The 18,340-nt window shown below is 47.3% G+C and overlaps 1 protein-coding gene and 1 long non-coding RNA gene across 7 annotated transcripts in view; one reads left to right on the top strand and one right to left on the bottom strand.

Annotated features, from left to right (window-relative positions):
• The window catches only part of LOC102972582 (synuclein alpha interacting protein), a 156,986-nt gene extending 142,641 nt beyond the window's left edge, over window positions 1-14,345 (bottom strand). For 2 of the 5 annotated variants that reach the window (XM_042982746.1, XM_042982748.1), the window contains exon 1: window positions 13,674-13,760. The gene's annotated coding sequence lies outside the window, so the exon portion shown is untranslated. Of the gene's footprint in view, window positions 1-13,014; window positions 13,306-13,673; window positions 13,761-14,118; window positions 14,196-14,283 lie in introns of those variants that run through there. The other 3 variants (XM_042982747.1, XM_007086852.3, XM_015539623.2) reach the window with 3 other exon arrangements.
• LOC122237775 lies at window positions 14,091-18,120 on the top strand. 2 transcript variants are annotated; one of them, XR_006216427.1, is made up of 4 exons: window positions 14,091-14,385; window positions 15,037-15,176; window positions 17,773-17,868; window positions 17,987-18,120. It is a non-coding gene; the product is annotated as an uncharacterized LOC122237775 (long non-coding RNA). The 2 variants fall into 2 exon arrangements; XR_006216420.1 differs by lacking the exon at window positions 17,773-17,868.
• The last annotated feature ends 220 nt before the right edge of the window (window positions 18,121-18,340 follow it).

Here is an 18,340-nt window from a genome sequence, read left to right as displayed (position 1 = left end):
AGAGTCAGACTTGAACTGGCTAAGCCACCCAAGTGCCCCAGAAAACAATTCTTACCCAAAATTAACAACTGCTTTCTGCACTAAGGAGTCAATTATTACCCAGAGGGAAGTTAAAAGTGTGTTAATTACCAAGAGAGGTCACGGGCACACATCTGGGAGTGCAGTCGTGATCCTGCCCCTCAGTGGCACCCTCCTTTACTTCTCCCCACATTGTTCAGAGCTTGGATACAGGATAAAAACCCTGTAATAAGCATCCTAACCCTGACGTTGTTCCTGGAGACAATCCAGTATTCTAATATGTTTCCATCTCTTCCTAAGAGCCTCCGCTTGGAAACGCCAGCTCCACATATAGGGGCCTGCCTCAAAGAGATCAAATAGTAATTTGCCCCTGTGGGTTTTTTCTCAGTTCTACTTTGGAGCTTGAGGAGGCCACTCTTTGCCGCCTGATCCTAACTGAAATAGCACATAGAAATCTTTCGTCTTTTTCAGGGACAAGGCGAGTGCGCTGGCACGGCAGCTCCCTTTCATGCTGTGCAAGCATTAGCTTTGCATTTTTAAAAACTATTGTACAATGTGTCATGCGGCGAGGTTTGCCAAAGGGAGGGAAAGGGGGGAAAAAAGAATAGCAGAGTTGATTTCCTACATGGAAGTTTTAATGATTCTGGAAAACCATCAACCCGTATCAAATTTCTATACTAATTTCACAGTTTCCCACAAATGGCAAGAATGCAAAACCATCAATTAGCCTCGTGGTGATTATATTTTGAAGAACAATCTATTTTCCTGATAGATAATTCTACCAAATGGAAAAATTCACTTTGTTAAAAACCTGAACACTTGATGATGTTTATTTCATGCAAGGGGCTCAAGGTAAAAATCGCCCTTTCAGTCATCTTCCAAATGTTTACTCAGGTGCACACACCTGTGCTTTCTGTCGCCAACCAAAGCTCTGAGTGTGCAGGATTTCTGCTCCGTGACAGTCATTTACATACATTATGAAACAGAAACTGAGGAGAAGCCATCAAGCCCTTGCTGGGAGGAGCCCGTATCCCTCTACTTACCAAATCAATCTGTAACTTAAAAAGAGCCCTGCTATTTCCTAGCAACATGAGTAAACATTGTACTATATCCAGCTCCCAAGATTTGTAACCATGTTAATCTGTGAGTACTCAATTTAATTAAAGATTAGACTTTTAAATTGTATTTTTAGTGCACAACAGTACTGCTAAATTATGATGATCAGCAGTTAAGTGTGCTTATGTCTGCAGAACTCGGGGAATGAAAATGAATCATTTATTTCCATCTTGATATGACTGCTCTTCTCTGAGGCGCTATGCTCTGAGTTCCCAGGCTTTGGAGTTCATTGGAATTCGATGGTTAAAACACAGCTTGGAGACCTCATTTATGAAAATTCCTTTAAACCTTTCACCACTTTGACAGATCCAGTCCAAGTGCACTGAGCCAATTCAAAAGTAGCTCTCAGCCCTTTTATAGGTTTTCAATTACACCAACACAGCACACCAGAGCCGTCATGTTGGACAAAGTCTATTACGGTCACAGAGAGGCATGAGAGCCTTTGTAAGAGACTCGTATGAAAGCAGCATTCTCACAACTGGAGCCAATGGATGTAAAGCTTTGTCTGTCTCGAACCATCCTTGACTTATTAAAGAAGGGATCTTCAAATGACTTAAACGTGGCTAGTGCTTAGTTATCTACTACAGGATGCAGGCTATGTGGGTTTTTTGGCTGTTTTTTTTTTTTTTTTAATCTTTTTAGAATTTACTTTGCAAAAATACTGGCAAGCTACCTTGTCTTCAAACTGTTCCAAATAGCTTTCCCGAAGAATTGTTCAAACATTTTCTAGGCTTCATTCATTCCCTACCCCCTCATAGCGTGTGACAGCAGGATTCACTTTTCCCCATGTGCGTTCCGAGAAACAAAAACCCCAAGCGGGTCAATGAGCTTTCCAGGCTGACACTGGTCATCAATGGTAAAACAGAGGTTAGGCCTGATTCCATTTACTATTTCAAAGCACTCTTTAAGCGGGCCTGAGACGCCCAGAGTCTTCTCTGAGACAAGGATCCCTTACAACGTTTATAGGACCTAACAGATCGTACAGTGATAGTTTCTTCCATTTGCAAACTGTGCATTTATTTGAGTATGTGGTTGGTATGGCTTTATGGGAGTGCCAATCTTTGAAACTTCGTTGTATGAGTTCTTTTAAGTGACATTCACCATTAGGGGTAAAGGGGACAAACGTGCCCATTAGTGGGTTAGAAGCACTTGCAAAATTTAAATGCTGTATGTGCAAATGCTAATTTACTCAGGATATCAATCTCCCATTTTCTCCAGGGAGTGGTGAGGTCTCTAAAACCACTGGCAACAGAGACAGCTCCCTGACACAGCTATTCCTCCCCTGCTTATTTCATGTTCTGGAGGGCAGATGGGCCTTTTTGTGTGTTTGGTCTATCCTGCTTGTTTGGGATTTTTTTTTTTTTATCCTGTTAAATAAGACCATGAAGTTTTAATATACTGGACTGTGCCTAAATTCCTCCAATCATCAATATTGGAAGAGGCAAAGCCTAAAGCTGAACACGACATGGGGAACCTCAGAACAGTTTGAGGCTAGGAACACCCCTATCCAGTGTCGAGGCTTCCTGGCCATGCGGCGGGACTCAAATGCAGTTCTGTGGCACTGGCCAGAGCCGGGAGCTGACAGGCAAAGTGAGCGCTGGGAGACAAGGCCCCACAAACCAATCCCGGCAGCTCCTGGTGTTACACATAATCTTTCCTCGTTCATTAATGAATTCCCAATGCACTGAATGCCAGCTGCGGGCCTACTAAATGCCGCATTCCACATTGGGGACAGGAAGTTGACAGGTGCAACCCTACCCTCAAGAGCCCAGGTTGTAGCGAGCAGCCAGCCCCATCCAACAGGCCCAAGAGCAGAGGCGCAGGCTCACTGTGGAGGGACGACAGAGGGAGTCGTCACTGAGTCTGCCCTTGGGACTCCCACTGCCTCCTCAGAGCCCAAGCCTGGAGTCCACTATGGGAGCCATAAGCCACATGTGGCTACTAACCATCACAAGTGTGGCTCGAGTCTGAGTTAAAAACAAAACACACACCAACTTTCAAAAAGTATGAAAAACAAAAACGAAAGGGAGGTAGTTAATAATTTTTTTTATATTACATGAGGAAATGCTAATATCCAGGATATACTGCATTAAGTAAAATAGAGGACTGAAATTAATTCCACCTGTTTCCTCTTATTTTTCCTAACGTGCTTGCTAGAAAATGAGAAATTAATTAAGTGGCTCACATTCACAGACTTATTATTTCTGTCCACCAGTTTTGTTGTTTTTTTTTAACGTTTATTTATTTATTTATTTTGGAGAAAGAGAGAGAGAGGGAGGGAATGTGTGTGAGTGGTGGAGGGTCAGAGAGGGAAGGAAACAGAGAACTTGAAGCAGGCTCCACGCCCTCAGCACAGAGCCCGACACGGGTCCCAGACTGCCAAAGCCACCCAGGCACCCCTCTACCCACCCGTTGTGGTGTAAGAAGTCACAACACAACACTTAGAGAACCTGGGAGGCTGTCTCGGGGGCAGCTGGGGGGCAGGGAGAAGGAAATGTGTAGAAAAGAGCACACAGGGGCGCCTCTCAGGGGCTGCAAAGATGGGCAGAGGCTGGCAGTGCGTTTGCTTCCTGAGTAGTACATGCCTGCCAGATTCATTTGCAGCAGAGAGACCACAACATCAAAGCCAAAATGACAATAATCACATCACAAATAACTTAGAAGCAGCCTGTGGCTTACACTAGGCTGTGCTCCGCCAGGCACCAGACCGGCTAGCTAGCCCTGCCTTCAACCCCATCCGGCCAGTCATTTGGTCACTCTGCCCCCTCATCTGAAAAGGGGTGGCTGAGATGCACTGATGCGCCTGTGTCCCCCTTACTCTGCCTACTAAGTCTCTGGAAATCTAAAGCACTCTCAACAACCCAGGGGAGGGATGAAAGTGCTAGAGAAGCAGACACGCTTGTGACTAGAGATGTAAAGCTGCAAAGAACGGAGAAGGGAGTAGAATCAATCCTTTGTACTTTCTCTTTCCGAAAACATCGCCTTTTCTTTCTTTGCTAGCCCCCTTCCCGGGTAGATCTAGAAGAGATGGAAATGCCACGAGCTCAGGAACCACACCTGTGAGCTCACTGTGGTGACCACAGCTCCGAGAGGAGCCTGGCATAGAGCAGCACCTCACCGTTAACGGTCTGTGAGGGGTGCCAATGGAGAACCTGCAGCCAGTTTTGCTGCTGAGTGTTGCTGCTGTGTGGTTAATGACTCTGAGGGTGCAAGCTGCACTCAGGGAAGAGCGAGGGGCTCACTGAGGCAGGGTCAAGCAGCAGCGATCTGTCTCTCGGATGCTGGGGTCTGCGTGCGAGCTGTCAACCCAGGCGAAGGTGGAGAGGAGCCGAGACCTTCCCAGCCCTTGTTGGCTCCTGCACGGGAGACAACCCCAGAGGTTGCTGCAGCAGAAGCGGCTGCCTGACCCACTGCCACCAGGGAAGCTGCAGGGTGAGGGAAGTCAAGGGGGAACAAAGGCTCGGAAGGTCACGGGCACAGGTCTCACGCCCAGCGTGGTGAGAGGAACGAGCACGGACGCCGCATGAAATAACAGTGATGCCCGCCGGGGTTTGACTCCACTCTCAGCACTTGGTGGCTGGGAGACTGAGCTCCTTCTCTGACCCTCATTCTCCACAGCTTACAACAGGGCTGGGAACACAGGTCTTAGGGGGCTGGTTAGCTACAATGTACTTTTCAAAAAGGACTGGCACACAGTAAACACTCAATAAATGGTCAATAAGTGGTATATATTCAACAATGGCCATTATTTTTCTTCTGGATTACAGCTTTTTTTTTTTTAATTTATTTTTTTAACATTTATTCGTCTTTGAGAAACAGAGAAAGACAGAGCATGAGCGGGGGAGGAGCAGAGAGAGAGAGGAGACAGAATCAGAAGCAGGCTCCAGGCTCTGAGCTGTGTCAGCACAGAGCCTGACGCAGGGCTCGAACTCACTGACTGTGAGATCATGACCTGAGCCGAAGTAGGACTCTTAACTGACTGAGCCACCCAGGCGCCCCAACAGCTTTTTTTAATTTGTTTTTTTGATGTTTTTAATTTATTTTTGAGAGACAGAAAGAGAGAGAGCATGGAAGCGGGGGAGAGGCAGAGAGAGAGGGAAACAGAGGATCTGAAGTGGTCTCTGTGCTGTCACTGTAGACCCCAATGTGGGGCTCGAAAACACACATTGAGCTAAAGTTGGATGTTTAACCCACTGAGCCACCCAGGCGCCCCTGGATTATAGCTCTTAAACAAGGTTTTTAACCTGGAGTCTGTGGGGCCCCAGGAAATCCACAAATGGGCTGCCACATATTCTGGAAGCCCCTGGACTCAGTGGTGTGTATGAACATCTTTTTTTCTTTTTTCTTTTTTTTAACGTTTATTTTTGAGAGAGAGACAGAGCACAAGTGAGGGAGGGGCAGAGAGAGACAGGGAGACACAGAATCCGAAGCAGGCTCCAGGCTCCGAGCTGTCAGCACAGAGCCCGATGCGGCGGCCTTAACTCACAAACCACGAGATCATGACCTGAGCTGAAGTCAGATGCTTAACCGACCAAGCTACCCAGGTGCCCCCAAACTTTTTTTCTAAGGAAAGTATCCTCAGCTTTCATCAGATCCCCAGAAAGCTCTCAGACTGGAAACCGGTGAAAACCCACTGAGCTTCTGTGACTTCCAAAGTGTTTAGCATATTTTCCGTATCTGTGGACTTTCTGAATGACCCTCAGGACAAAGACTTCACTCTGGCTGTTCAAGAGGCGTGAGTTTTATACACAGCAGTACAATCTGCAGATGGGCCCTTTATTATCTGAAGTACAGGAATATGGCTGGAATTTCTAAGGCAGACATCCATCTTAATTCCATCTGTAGTCCCAGAGCCCTTACCACTCGAAATACATCTTTCTCCGCGGTCTTTTTGACATAATTGAAGGCGAAGGGAGGCAGGTGGCATGTTTTATACCTCGAAGGCGGTCACCCGGTTTTAGAACCACGAGAACCGAAACTGTAACTGGATGAATTGCAAGAGCCCAATCAAAGCTTGATTTTACTCCTCACCAACCCAGATGAGGGTCTGACAGCTTGGCCATCTCCAGGAAGAAGGACCTTAACTCTGTAAATCATAAGCTTCCTCACAGGCAGGAAAAGGATAGATAATGGTAATAGCTCCTTCCTAGGACTGCTGTGAGAATTAATAAGAAAATAATTATAAGTCATCTGTTAAGCAACCAACGCAGAGTAAGTGCCTCATAAATATGAACTATTAAATAACCTCTCTTATGGAAGAGGGGGAAAAAAAAAGTATTCCTCATCTGATCTCTGGGCCATGCATTTTAGCTTCGAGACGGACTTTGGGCCACTGGTATTTTTCAGCGTCTTTCTTGAGGTAGCTGTTAGTGACCAAGTAGGCATCGAGCGTTACACGGAGCCAGGAAAACAGCAGAAAGGTGTCTGAACGGTGATTTCAAAGACACCCTGCTTTCCTGGCCAACATTCAGAGATGCAAATTTAGGAATCACGTTAAAGGAAACAGGACAAATCTTGAAAATCACCGAGGTTAATGACTCAGCACACCCTTTTCATTCCTTCCCCTAAAGCTTCTTCATGTTTGCTGTGAGGACCCCTGCACTAGACACAGGGATACAGAGATGAGAAAGCCCCTCGGAGCTGTCACAGCACAACGGGACAGGACGTCACACATATGGCACCACAGGGTAAAGTAGAATGTGGGGCCGGGCGGGGCTGGGCAGGACCCGGTGTTCAAGCAAAGGCTTCTCTGAGAAACAACACTTGGGGTGCATGTGGAAGGAGGAGTGAATGTTCAAGGTCAAGTCAGGTCAAGAAAGGAGAAACAACATTCCACTGGGACAAAAGCACAGCCAGAAAAAACCCCATGAAGATGAGAGAAAATGAAGCCTTTGGGGGCCTTCAAGTGGCAGAGGTCAGCACAGCGTGGGGGTCACGTGGGCAGGGGGCAGAAGCCACACGGCACACACCTCCCTCCCATCCAACCTCCTGTGTCCACAGGAGGCAGGGCCCACGTTATGGGGGACCCAGGAACTGTGGAATTCAAGATCAGGAGGTTGCTCTTTTCCTCCAGGGCTGTGAAGTTCTGAATGGCTCTCAGGCAGCTACCCGATTCGATTTTATCTATTTGTTCTTTGAAAGATCACCCTGGCCACGGTGAGGAGGATGGAGTTGAAGCAGAGAGACTGGACGTGGCATTCTCAGAGGGTACTTGTGCAGGGTGAAACGGGGTGGGGGGGCCTCTAAACTAACGGGGGAAAGAGTGAGACAGAGACAGGGGTCCTGGTGAGTGACCCAATGAGAGGTCAAATCAGGGTCATTCCCAGGTTCATGGCTTGGGGGCAGAGAGACGATGCATTCTCCAGGGAAAATGGATGGAAGAGTAGATATACCTTACATACCTGTTCTTTTTGCTTGCACAGGATCCTCGCTCTCTTCTCGATAGTTTCTTTTTAAAGAACCACCCCTTGCTTGCTCTCAGGCTATTTACTTTGGGAGGGTTTTACCCACCACCCCCTCATGAAGTTCCCACATCCTCCCCATGTCTCGCCTCTGCCCACAGACTGTTCCTTCCATTCACGAAGGCTCCAGGCCTGGGCACATGATCAAGGCCAAGTCAAGTCGAATTCCATGTTCCAGATCCCTGGCCACAGGAGCTGGTTCAGGCATGGGCATGTGCCCATTAATTAAGAGTTAGTCCCAAATTATTCTCTTCCCCTGCAGGGGTTAAACTTGAAGCTGCTTTGGACCATTGTACCACCAGGAAGAAGAGAGGAAATCAGAATCGGAGCCTTCCTGAACTTTTCCCATAAGGGAGACAATATATGCCCCTGCCTAGTTGAGTAAGTACAAGCTGGGTTTCTGTGACTTGCAGCCAAGAGCCGTGACAAAGATAAGTAAAGAAAATTGTGTTTCAAAAAAGAAAAGTCTACTTTTGTGAGTGGTGGATTATAAAAAAAAAAAAAACAACCAAAAAACCTACATTTCTGAGACAATAGTACCTTAAAACATTTGAATCTAAAAAAGACACTTAGGGACTTTATAGCAAATTCTACTGTGACTAATGAAAAGTCAAACCAGACTGCTTTTGAAAATGTTACTGCACCAGATAATGGCACATTCACTCATTAAGTTAACATTTATTGAATATCTTCAGGGTTCTTAGACGTGCACAAAAGAAACTATAAAAGCGTACGCTTGGATTTGAGCTGGTCCATCCAAGCCCTTCCATAACGAGCAGCTGTGCGTGCTGTTCAGACTAATTGTGTGACGTTAGAGAGGCCAGGTGTTCCTGTCTGGCCCACAGCTGCACTTGATGGTGAGGGCACCACCTGAATTTCAGACTGGCCATCAATAAAACACGGCGGGTTGCACAGCACCTCAACAGAGCCCTTAGGTACAAGAGTGGAATGTGTTGTGAATTCCTCTCCCCTCCAATAAAACAACCCCCGGACCTTCTTTCTTTACTCTCCTTCCATGAAAAGACCCCCACACTGGCAAGGGTTTAACTGTTACTGATGCACCCTCGTCTCTGTGTAAGTATGCCTGTACCATCACCTCCTGCCCTGTCCGCTCCTCAGGGGCCAGGTCCAAATAAGTCTGGCGGGTGTTCATTCCTGGTGGGCACTGGCTGGTTTGGCCACCCCGGGTGGATCCATTCCCGCTTCTGAGGGCAGGTCTGCCTTCTCCTCCGAGGAAGCGCCTACCTACTCCCCATCGTGTGCTGTCTTAGTGGGCCTGTCAATCAACGCGCCGAGCGAAGCAGTGTGCGTGCCATTCAAACTAGACCAAAGGTTTTCTCTGTGTGGGTATGCCAAGTCCAAGGGCAGACCTCCAGCTGTGCCTTGCAGAGAAAGAACATCAGTCCCCACTCCCCAGCCCCCTTGAGGAGTTCTGTTTCCACCCTGAAAGTGGTTCTTCTGACTTCCCTTTGACCCTTGGGATAGCCTCCGTGTTCCCCTTTGTTTTCCGTTGCTTTACTTGGGAGAAACTCCAGCATATGTAAGTTGCTGCACTTTAAGCACGAAGCAATAGCTACCATTCAGAGCATACTCTGCAGCTGATAAAGTACTTTCACATCCAATTTATCTCTTTTAATCCACCTTTCTGAAACTGAATTTTTCTCCTCCCCCCCAAATAAATCACTTATTGATCTATTTCTCACAATGGCACATTCTTTCAGCCACTTAAGCTTTTTTTTTTTTTTTAACCTCAGAATGATTTTGACTAGAGGCTTTCAGTAATGCCGTGTCATCAGTCACCCCATCCCAAAATACGGAATCTCCCAGAATGATCCCTTCCTTTCCGTTTTCTTTGCTTCTGCCTTTGCCAGAGCCTTCCTCACTGCCCACCAACGGTCTGCTGACTTTGCCGCCAGCCTACCATCTCTAAACCATCCTGATGCCACTGGCAGAAGGCTGTGACTAACATTTTACCGTCACTGTGTTATTCATCATCTTCCCAAGGTTTACAGAACGAAGACTACAGGACAATAAGGTCCAGGACATTCCCTGACCTAAATTCTGGGGTGCCTACAAGCAGGCTTCACTCAGCTCTCCGGTCTTGCAGTACATTCCTCCTTAGCAGAAAACATTTGCGAGAATGAGTGTCCTCAAACATGTAAATTGCAAAAAAAAAAGAAAAAAGAAAGAAAGAAGGAAAAAAAAAAGGAGGCTACAATTTCTTGCAGCTACCTCTCATTAGAAGTGGAGTCTTTCTTGGGGCGCCTGGGTGGTTCAGTCAGTTAAGTGTCCGACTTCGGCTCAGGTCATGATCTCACAGTTTGTGGGTTTGGGCCCCGCATTGGGCTCTGTGCTGACAGCTCAGAGCCTGGAGCCTGTTTCAGATTCTGTGTCTCCCTCTCTCTGCACCTCCCCTGTTCACGCTCTGTCTCTGTCTCTCTCAAAAATAAATAAACATTAAAAAAAATTTTTAAAAAAAGAAGTGGAATCTTTCTATACTGCTTGAATCCAAGGTGACCTTGTGATTTGAATCGAATTGGTCCATGGGATGTAGACGTCTTGGGTCCCTGTTAACATGGCTAACAGTCTGATTACCGGCAGATGTAACTGAAGCCCTCCTAGATCACCCTGCCACCAGCTCACCCACCAGGTGACTGAAGATGCCTGAAGGAACCCCACCAAGATCAGCAGAAGAACCATCCAGCTGAACTCAGTCCAAACCATGGACCACACAACCATGAGCTTTAATATTTGCTTTAAGCAAATGCTTTTTGGGGTGACTGGTTATTCAGCAATGGACAAGTGATAAAAACATCTGAGCTGATTGGTCATTTTCTCCTTAGAATCCCTTTTCATTTACTATTTAGCATCTTGGTTGCTCAATCATACAGTATCTTCCTTCATCTTTTGTATGATTCATTTTTCATGTGTCCTATTTCCTCCCTTCTAAATTCCTTGCGAAGAGTTCCTGTGTTTTATACTTTTATATGCCACAAATGCACAAAGTGAATACACAATAAAGAGGAATCAACTAGTGCATTTCGGGGCCCAGCCATCAGCCTTATCAATTCATAGTCATCATTTGGACAAATATTTTGGTCACTAACTTTTTTTTTTTTTAATGTTTATTTTTGAGAGAGAGCACAATCAGGGGAGGGGCAGACAGAGAGACAGAGAGACAGAGAATCTGAAGCAGGCTCCAGGCTTTGAGCTGACAGCACAGAGCCCGACGCTGGGCTTGAACTCAAGCACCATGAGATCATGATCTGAGCTGAAGTTGGATGCTTAACTGACTGAGCCACCCAGGCACCCCGCCCTGGTCACTAACTTTTAAAGCTTAAAAGAGAGCTAAGATGGAAACAGCCAATTATGAAATCTAGTTATCCACATAAAGTGCAAAATCATGTAAAGTATATATCATAGTAGTAACCGATTCATTACTGATCCATTTTCAGTAAATTATTTCTTGTAACTAAACCCGCACATCAATCAAAGGTACACAAGAATGAGGCACCCGGGTGGCTCAGTCGGTTAAGAGTCCGACTTTGGATTTCTGCAGAGGTCATGATCTCACGGTCATGGGATCAAGCCCCGCACTGGGCTCTGCGCTGAGCGTGGAGCCTGCTGGGGATTCTCTCCCTCTCTGCGCCCTCTCCCCTGCTCACACTCTCTCTTCCTCCAAATAAATAAACAAACATATTTTTTTAAAGGTGCACAAGGAACCAAGTATAGAAGGGTAAAAGTTTCACAGAAGCAACTGTTTGATTTTCACCAGGATGTTATTGTTCTCCCAAGACACATATTTCTCCTATGTGGTTTGCAACGGTAACCTGACAGACTGCCAAAAACAAGGTTTCTATTCGAAGAGTGTCACTGATTCTCTTGTTGCCTTTCAATTAGATTTTGCATTTAAAAGAGAATCTCCCTTGTGTTTCTTATAATGATGCACCTGCTCCTTGGGAGATTTCCTCTTTTGACAAGTAATGCCTTAAATCTGGCAAGAGAAACAGCTCCAGGCTTCCTGTGATAATATCAAAGATCATTTGTTTGTATAAGATGTTTGTGTGGGTTTCCCTCCTAAGAGCAGTAAAGTACTACTCCACTTCCTTCCAAAACAACGGCGCACACAAAGTTTCTTGGCCTCTGTTCTGCATTTCCACAGACACCTGCACCAGGACAACTGCCTGGAATTAGCAAGGCTGTGACATAGTACATGGAGAGCTTCATTTGCCCTGGTCACTTGCTTTTGGACATCAATACACAGTAAATGTCAAATCAGCACAGGCAGTGTTACTTCCAATCTACTATCTTGTAACTTATCCTCATGAAAATTAAATCTATATTCAAAGTTATATCCCTTAGTTTTTAATAATTTTTTTTTTTCTAACTGAGATGTCCACAGATCCTTAAGAGAAGCACCATCTTTTTTTTTTTTTTTTTTTTCTGATTCTAGACCTAGGGACTCCTTCCTATTCAATTATGGGTAATCTTCAGTTGAAACTGCCTTCGCATGAGAGACTTCTGTGATGGATAGAAAACGTCACACCTTCTTCAAACAGTTTCAAGAACCCCTTAAAGTGATCTCCTTTCACTCTCACCAGGCTGAGTGTAAATTAACATTGAGATGCATCAGGAATGGCCAATAGACATTCTCTCCCAGAGGTGAACACATCAGCATACCGCTTTCCTATACCTTGTTCTCTCTGCCTTTTAAAATTTCAATTTGTACAAATGAAATACAGATTTCAACCCATTCCCCGCTGGGATGTCTTGCTCCATAATGAGAGAAATAGGTTTTTGCCTTCCTGCAGATTCAGCAAGGAAAGTGGTGCTCGAAAATTACGTGTTTAGAGTGACACCTTGGAGAACTGACATACTGTGCACACATGTAATCCTCATAAACCTCCCCAGACAGCCCTTATTTCATTTTGCAAACTGCACCCTGGCCGGGCTCCACAGCACGTGGTGTGCGGCGGGCCTGTCCTGCACCGGCTCTCCCTTCCTCTGGGCTCTTCCTTGCCTCCGGGGTCTCTGATGGGCACTTGTCAGTAACAGTCAACAGGAGCGAGGTGGCACAGCCACCCGCCAGTGAAAAACTGACACCGACCGGAATGCTTCCTTAATTAACTTTCCCAAGGAAAACAACGTTCCCACAGGAAAAAACAACACGTCCCCGCCGCCCCCCCCCTTCCTAGCGGTCCATTGAAAATGAGCAACAATGCCGTTGCCTTTTTGTTTCCTAAAGACTTTTCTTTGCTGCAAGCAGTAGCGTGTTCCTCAAAGAATGCTAGTATTTCCTGTGGAAACTGTATGGCTGCCAGTAACGGCTCATAATTTTCCCTTCTCTTCTTTTCGTAAAAATGAAATAAACAAAACGTGGCATTTGACAATAGCCAAAATACCAGTTCACCCCACTTACCACCTGCAGATGAAAGTCATCACCACGAGAGAAGGCCAAGAGAGGCACATTCGCGGCTAAAATCGACGCGGAGGAGCCCGGGACGCAGGACAGCGCCGGAGGGGCAGGTCGCAGCCCCGGCTGGACGGGGCAGCCAGGGAGCTCCGGGGATGCGCGCGGGGCTCCCCTGGGCGGCACAACCCCAGGCGCCCCCCTTTCGCGTTTATTATTATCGTGATTGGGTCCTGTCGCTGTTACTATTACTTCGCCCCTCGTTATCTCGGCTTTCAGGCGCTGGGGCACTGCCCATCCCTGCCTCCGAGGTGGCAGCCAGGATAATAACCACACGAAACGGGCAAAGGGAAAGAACAATCCTTTGGAAACCGAGGCGGGGGCTGTCTGCCCACCCCTCTTCCCCTGAGTAAAGCTGCCGCTCGGTAGCCGCAGCCGTTACTATAGAGACCTCCTCCCCCCCCCCCCCCACCACCCCCAAAACCCTTTCTGCAGAGGCGCCGCCGCTGCCCCGGCCGCCGGGACTCGCGGCACAAAGGGGGCCCGGGGGCTGCGGGGAGCAGGGGCGACACCCGCCGGGGTCTCCCGGTGCAAACTTGGAGAGGCTCAGCCGCCCGCCGCCGCCGCCCGCCGCCTCCCCGCCGCGCCCGCCGGGGACCTGGACTCACCGGGGGGCGCCCGGCGCGCCGGCGGCTCGGAAGCGCGGACGGACTGACGGACGCACGGTGGACGGCGGCGGCGGGAGCAGGAACCGCCGCAGCGGGAGCGGGAGCGGGGCGGGCGGCGGAGGCGCTGCCGCGGCCCCGCTACGTCACAATGCGGCCGGGCCGCCGGCGCCGCTCCCCCGGCCCCCCAACGGGAGCGCGCAGGCGGGGGCAGCCCCGGGGCAGCCGGGCGCGGAGCTGGCGCGGGGGGACGCGGGGCGCACCGCCGGGGACGGGGGCGCGGCCACACCGCCCGGGCTGCCGGAGCCGCCGCGCGCCCCGCGTCCCCGCGCCCGCCCCCCACCCCCGGGCCGCGCGCCCCTGCTCCGCCCGCCTGACGGCGACCCTCCCCGGCAGGCCCACGCCCCTCCCGCGCCGCCTCCCCACCCGCCCGCCGCTGTCCGCGAACCTGCGCTTCCTTCTCCACCTTTCGCTCGTTCGCCTCTGCCGCCTTTGCGTCTCCCCAGCTGGGCTTCTCCTCTCCTCCCCTCCTACTTTTTGCCCCCCGCTTCCCTCCTTCTCCTCCGCCCCCCGCCCGGCGGCCTCTCCCCCTGGAAATGAAATCGACCCTCACCGGGATCCACGCGTCAGCCGCTGCCACCTCATTGGTCCCCAAATCAGTCCAGCGGGGTCCGGCCTGAAGCAGGACGAGGGACTCGGGGAGGGGAAACGGAAGGTGGGCACAGTACTGGGACACTGCTGTGCCTGCGAAGCCGTTGGCAGAGGATGTGGCGCTGGCACGGAGTCCTCGCCCCCACTCCTCCTTCCCGCCCCGGAGGCTCGTCCCCTCCAGGACTTCGCCAGGGAGAGGAGGACAAGGGGGCTTGGCCCGGAACGTGCTTTGCTCAAGCGTGGGTGCTGGCTGGAGACTTTGGTCTGAAATAATGGCTTTTTAATTGTACAGCGTTGAACACATCACCGTCCCTACAGGAATATTAACTTTACTTTTAGCGTCTTTTTCTTAATGGGAGACAGGGAGCGATGGGAGGGATGGGGGGGGGGGGGCTGTGGGCAGCTGGTGAGGCGTGTGGGCAAGCCAGCAGTGGTGACTGCGTCTTTCCTTCCTTATTTCCGAAATGAAATCAGGGAGAGTGGAAGCATTTATGGTAACATTGGCTCACGACCATCTCGCTTTTGCCCTTTGGAAAGCTTTAAATGGTTTTTAAGAAATCTCTTTCCCAGGAGAGATGACTCGAGAAGTTCACTCAGCAATGCTATGGAGGGCCACTCTCTTGCTCCAGGGTGTGGCTACTTGCCCGTTGCTGCCCCAGAGAAAAGTGTGAGGAAGCAAGTTCTCGTCCATCCATCCTCTTTGTTCCCTTGCCAGGTCCAAGCGAGCAAGAGTGGCGCCACGATCCTGAGAAACTCAGCACTTAATCTGGGTTAATGGCACTGGGGATGTGTAGCATGTGTGAGCCTGTCAGTGAAGATACATCATCGATAATATATTTACTCCATAGAATAATGGTAATGTATTATATATTAATGGCATGTAATACTGTATTTTACATATGTTCATTATAATATAGATTCAATATGTAACAACCAGCAAGGACCTGGTTGTTTAAAAACTGGGGTTCTCTGGGGGCACCTGGGTGGCTCAGTTCAGTTGAGCATTATAGGACTTCAGCTCAGGTCACGATCTCGGGGTCTTTGAGTCCCAGCCCCACATGGGGCTGTCTGCTGACAGCTCAGAGCCTGGAGTCTGCTTCAGATTCTGTGTCTCCCTCTCTCTCTCCACCCGCGCCCCTCCCCCCCCCCCCGCCCCGCTCACGCTCTGCCTCTCTCATAAATAAACAGTAAAAAAAATGAAAAACTGGGGTTCTCTGGATGACTCGTGTAACACTGCACACAGTGCCTGTGGAGTCCATGGGTTGCTCTGTTGGCCGGAAAAAGGCAAGTTGTAGGATTAGGAGGACACAGCTCAGCAATCCTGTTCTGGACCTGTTTTGGACAAGTACATAATTACTAAAATGAGGACTACCTTGAAGGCCAGCAGAAGACATTTCACATGCTTTTAATTTGATTTCCTATTGAAAAACTAAATCTCTCCCTCTCTGCTTTTCGACATAAACAGCCAAGAGCATGTCCTGCAGCCTTGTAATTTGTTTATTGTCATTTATCATACATATGACTTTGAGTACATACATGGAAAGTGGCTTCACAATTTTAAAAACACACATTATCCCTCAGTAGAAAATATAAAATCAGATGACATCATATGGCACTAAAAATACTTGAAAATATTGGGCTTAATTCATTCACATCTGGTTAAAATAAAAATACCGTTTTTTTGTGTGTTTTCCCTTTTTTTTTTTTTTTTTTTTTTGCCTCGTATAAACTCCGAGAAAAGCACATCTTGCTTCCATCCAGTAGATATGGATGGAAATTGGTGTCATCCTTGACGTGGTCTACAGAGAGCATTGTTTCACTGCCATCTTGTTAAATATTTTGACGTCCTATTCTTTAAAAATCAGATTTTAATTTATTGAAGGACTAAGTTGTTGAAGAGTAATTAATGGACATCTTCTTCCCACTGCTGTAAACATCTACTAGCTCTAACAATGAGTCAGGTGTTAATTCAGTTTAAATGGTTCCACACGAGGGGCCCGACTGTGTTGCAGGTACAGAAAATGGGTTTTCCCAGGAAAAAAAAGTTCTCTGGTTTTGGCAGCCAAAGGAATAGCATGCCATAGTGTGAAAGAGCAATCTTTGCGATGTTGTTTCAGATATTTTTCCATTTTTTTTAGAGTTCTTTCGTTATGGTTTATTCTCTTTCTAACATGTTTTTGATTACATGTTTACCATTGTTTCCATGTGATTATTTTTACACTGTGATTTTAGCCTATGCTTATATATACTTTCCTACATAGTCCATGAGTTTGCTTTTGCTTGGATTGTTTGTTGGTTTGCTTCTTCTGTGCAATCTGTTGCTAAATCTTAAACCACATGCCAAAGCATGGAGGTAGTGTAGTTGCGTTGGAACAGAGCTGCTAGATTATAGAGCGGATGGCAAGAAAGCCAGCTTCCTCAACATCGTGTTGACTCTTTTATCAAGTTCATGAACTACTCTGCCTAGTCTTTCAATTGCTTATTACCAACCAGTCTGATACTCAGTTTCCTAATCAAGCAGCTGCCTTGGTAGGCTAGTTAGTACCAATGAAAGAGCTTAGCAACCTCCGCTACTGGACCATTTACCCCTTTTAGGAAGACTCCTACCTGTGCCTAACACCACACAGGATGTTCCCATTTTGGAGCACCATTTCTGCTTTGTGTCCATTTCTTATCCCCTACTATTCAACTGTCACCTTCCATCAAGATACCAGGGAGTTTATATTCTTCATATTTCGATTCAACACTGAGCACATTTTTATACTCAAGAGCTAGCTCCTGAAAATAATTGGTACAGAAGTGCATTTCACTGTATATCATCTGCCAAAGAGCTGACATCTAATTGTTCATTCAATTATTACAATTAAACATCTGCCTCTATCCTTTTACCCAGTTTCCATTACATCTTTATTGTGCTACAAAAATTGGATAAACCTGCTAGAACATTGTCAATGATCAAGCAGAAAACAACTCTCTTGTTTTTCTATTCTTTCAATGTAGATTTTGCCTTCTTTAAAAACATTTTTTTTTAATTTATTTATTTTGAGAGCATATGAGCAGGAGAGGGGCAGAAAGAAAGGAAGACAGAATTCCAAGGAGGCTTTGTCAGCACAGAGCCCGATGCGGGGCTCCATCTCATGAACCATCAGACCGTGACCTGAACCAAGAGTCGGAAGCTCAACCAACTGAGTCACCCAGGTGCCCCTCCCCTTCTGTATTTCTTTTCTCTCTTCTTGGGGCAAGATTTAGCCTTTGCTTCATCTTAGACTTCTAATAAACTTAGAATTGGGAGGGAGATGAAATTCAAGTCCAGCAGCTTAGCTGCTTATAATATGGCAGCTTTAATAAAAGATTCGATATAGAAGAAACTTTATGGATTGTTAACCTGACTCACTGACATTATCCTGGGATTTCAATGAATCCTATTACTATGCTTTACCTATCCTTACAGATCATTAGAAGTTTTGTTGGTATTTTTAAATGGAAACAATGAAATCACGTGCAAAAATATGATCAGATGAAGGAGAGTGTCTTGATGTGTTCTGAGGTAGCTTGGGGCAAAAATACAAAAAGACTCTACTGGGGGCAAAGGGTTTTTTTTTTTTTGGTGGGGGGAGTCAACTGATTGGGGGCCATGATCTTTCCTCTGTGTTTCTCTTCCATAGTGAGCTACCAACACAGAGCACAGTGAATCTGTAAAGCCGCTGAAATACCTAGAGGAAGTCTGGATCCAAACTCTATTCAGGCAGGCAGTATGTAAATTTCATGACTGGATTTAACTACATTTACTGTAACCCAATTGCCAGATTTTTGCAGGTTAGCACTTTATTCTACCTGAGGTTGACTTGGGCTCCCACTTCACCTGCACCCCCAAGAGACTCCCTGCCCATTCTTGTAAAGCTTGATCCAAAAACCTCCAGTTTTCATTTAAACGTAGCATTTCTTCACCATCCTGACCCCAACGGATTTCCCAGGAATTCCACTTACATCATGTGTAATAGGTCACCTTCCCCCCGCCC

The sequence above is a fragment of the Panthera tigris genome, chromosome A1 (assembly GCF_018350195.1).
Source record: "Panthera tigris isolate Pti1 chromosome A1, P.tigris_Pti1_mat1.1, whole genome shotgun sequence".
NCBI classification, from domain to species: domain Eukaryota; kingdom Metazoa; phylum Chordata; class Mammalia; order Carnivora; family Felidae; genus Panthera; species Panthera tigris.
This window is presented reverse-complemented; position numbering and strand designations above follow the sequence as displayed.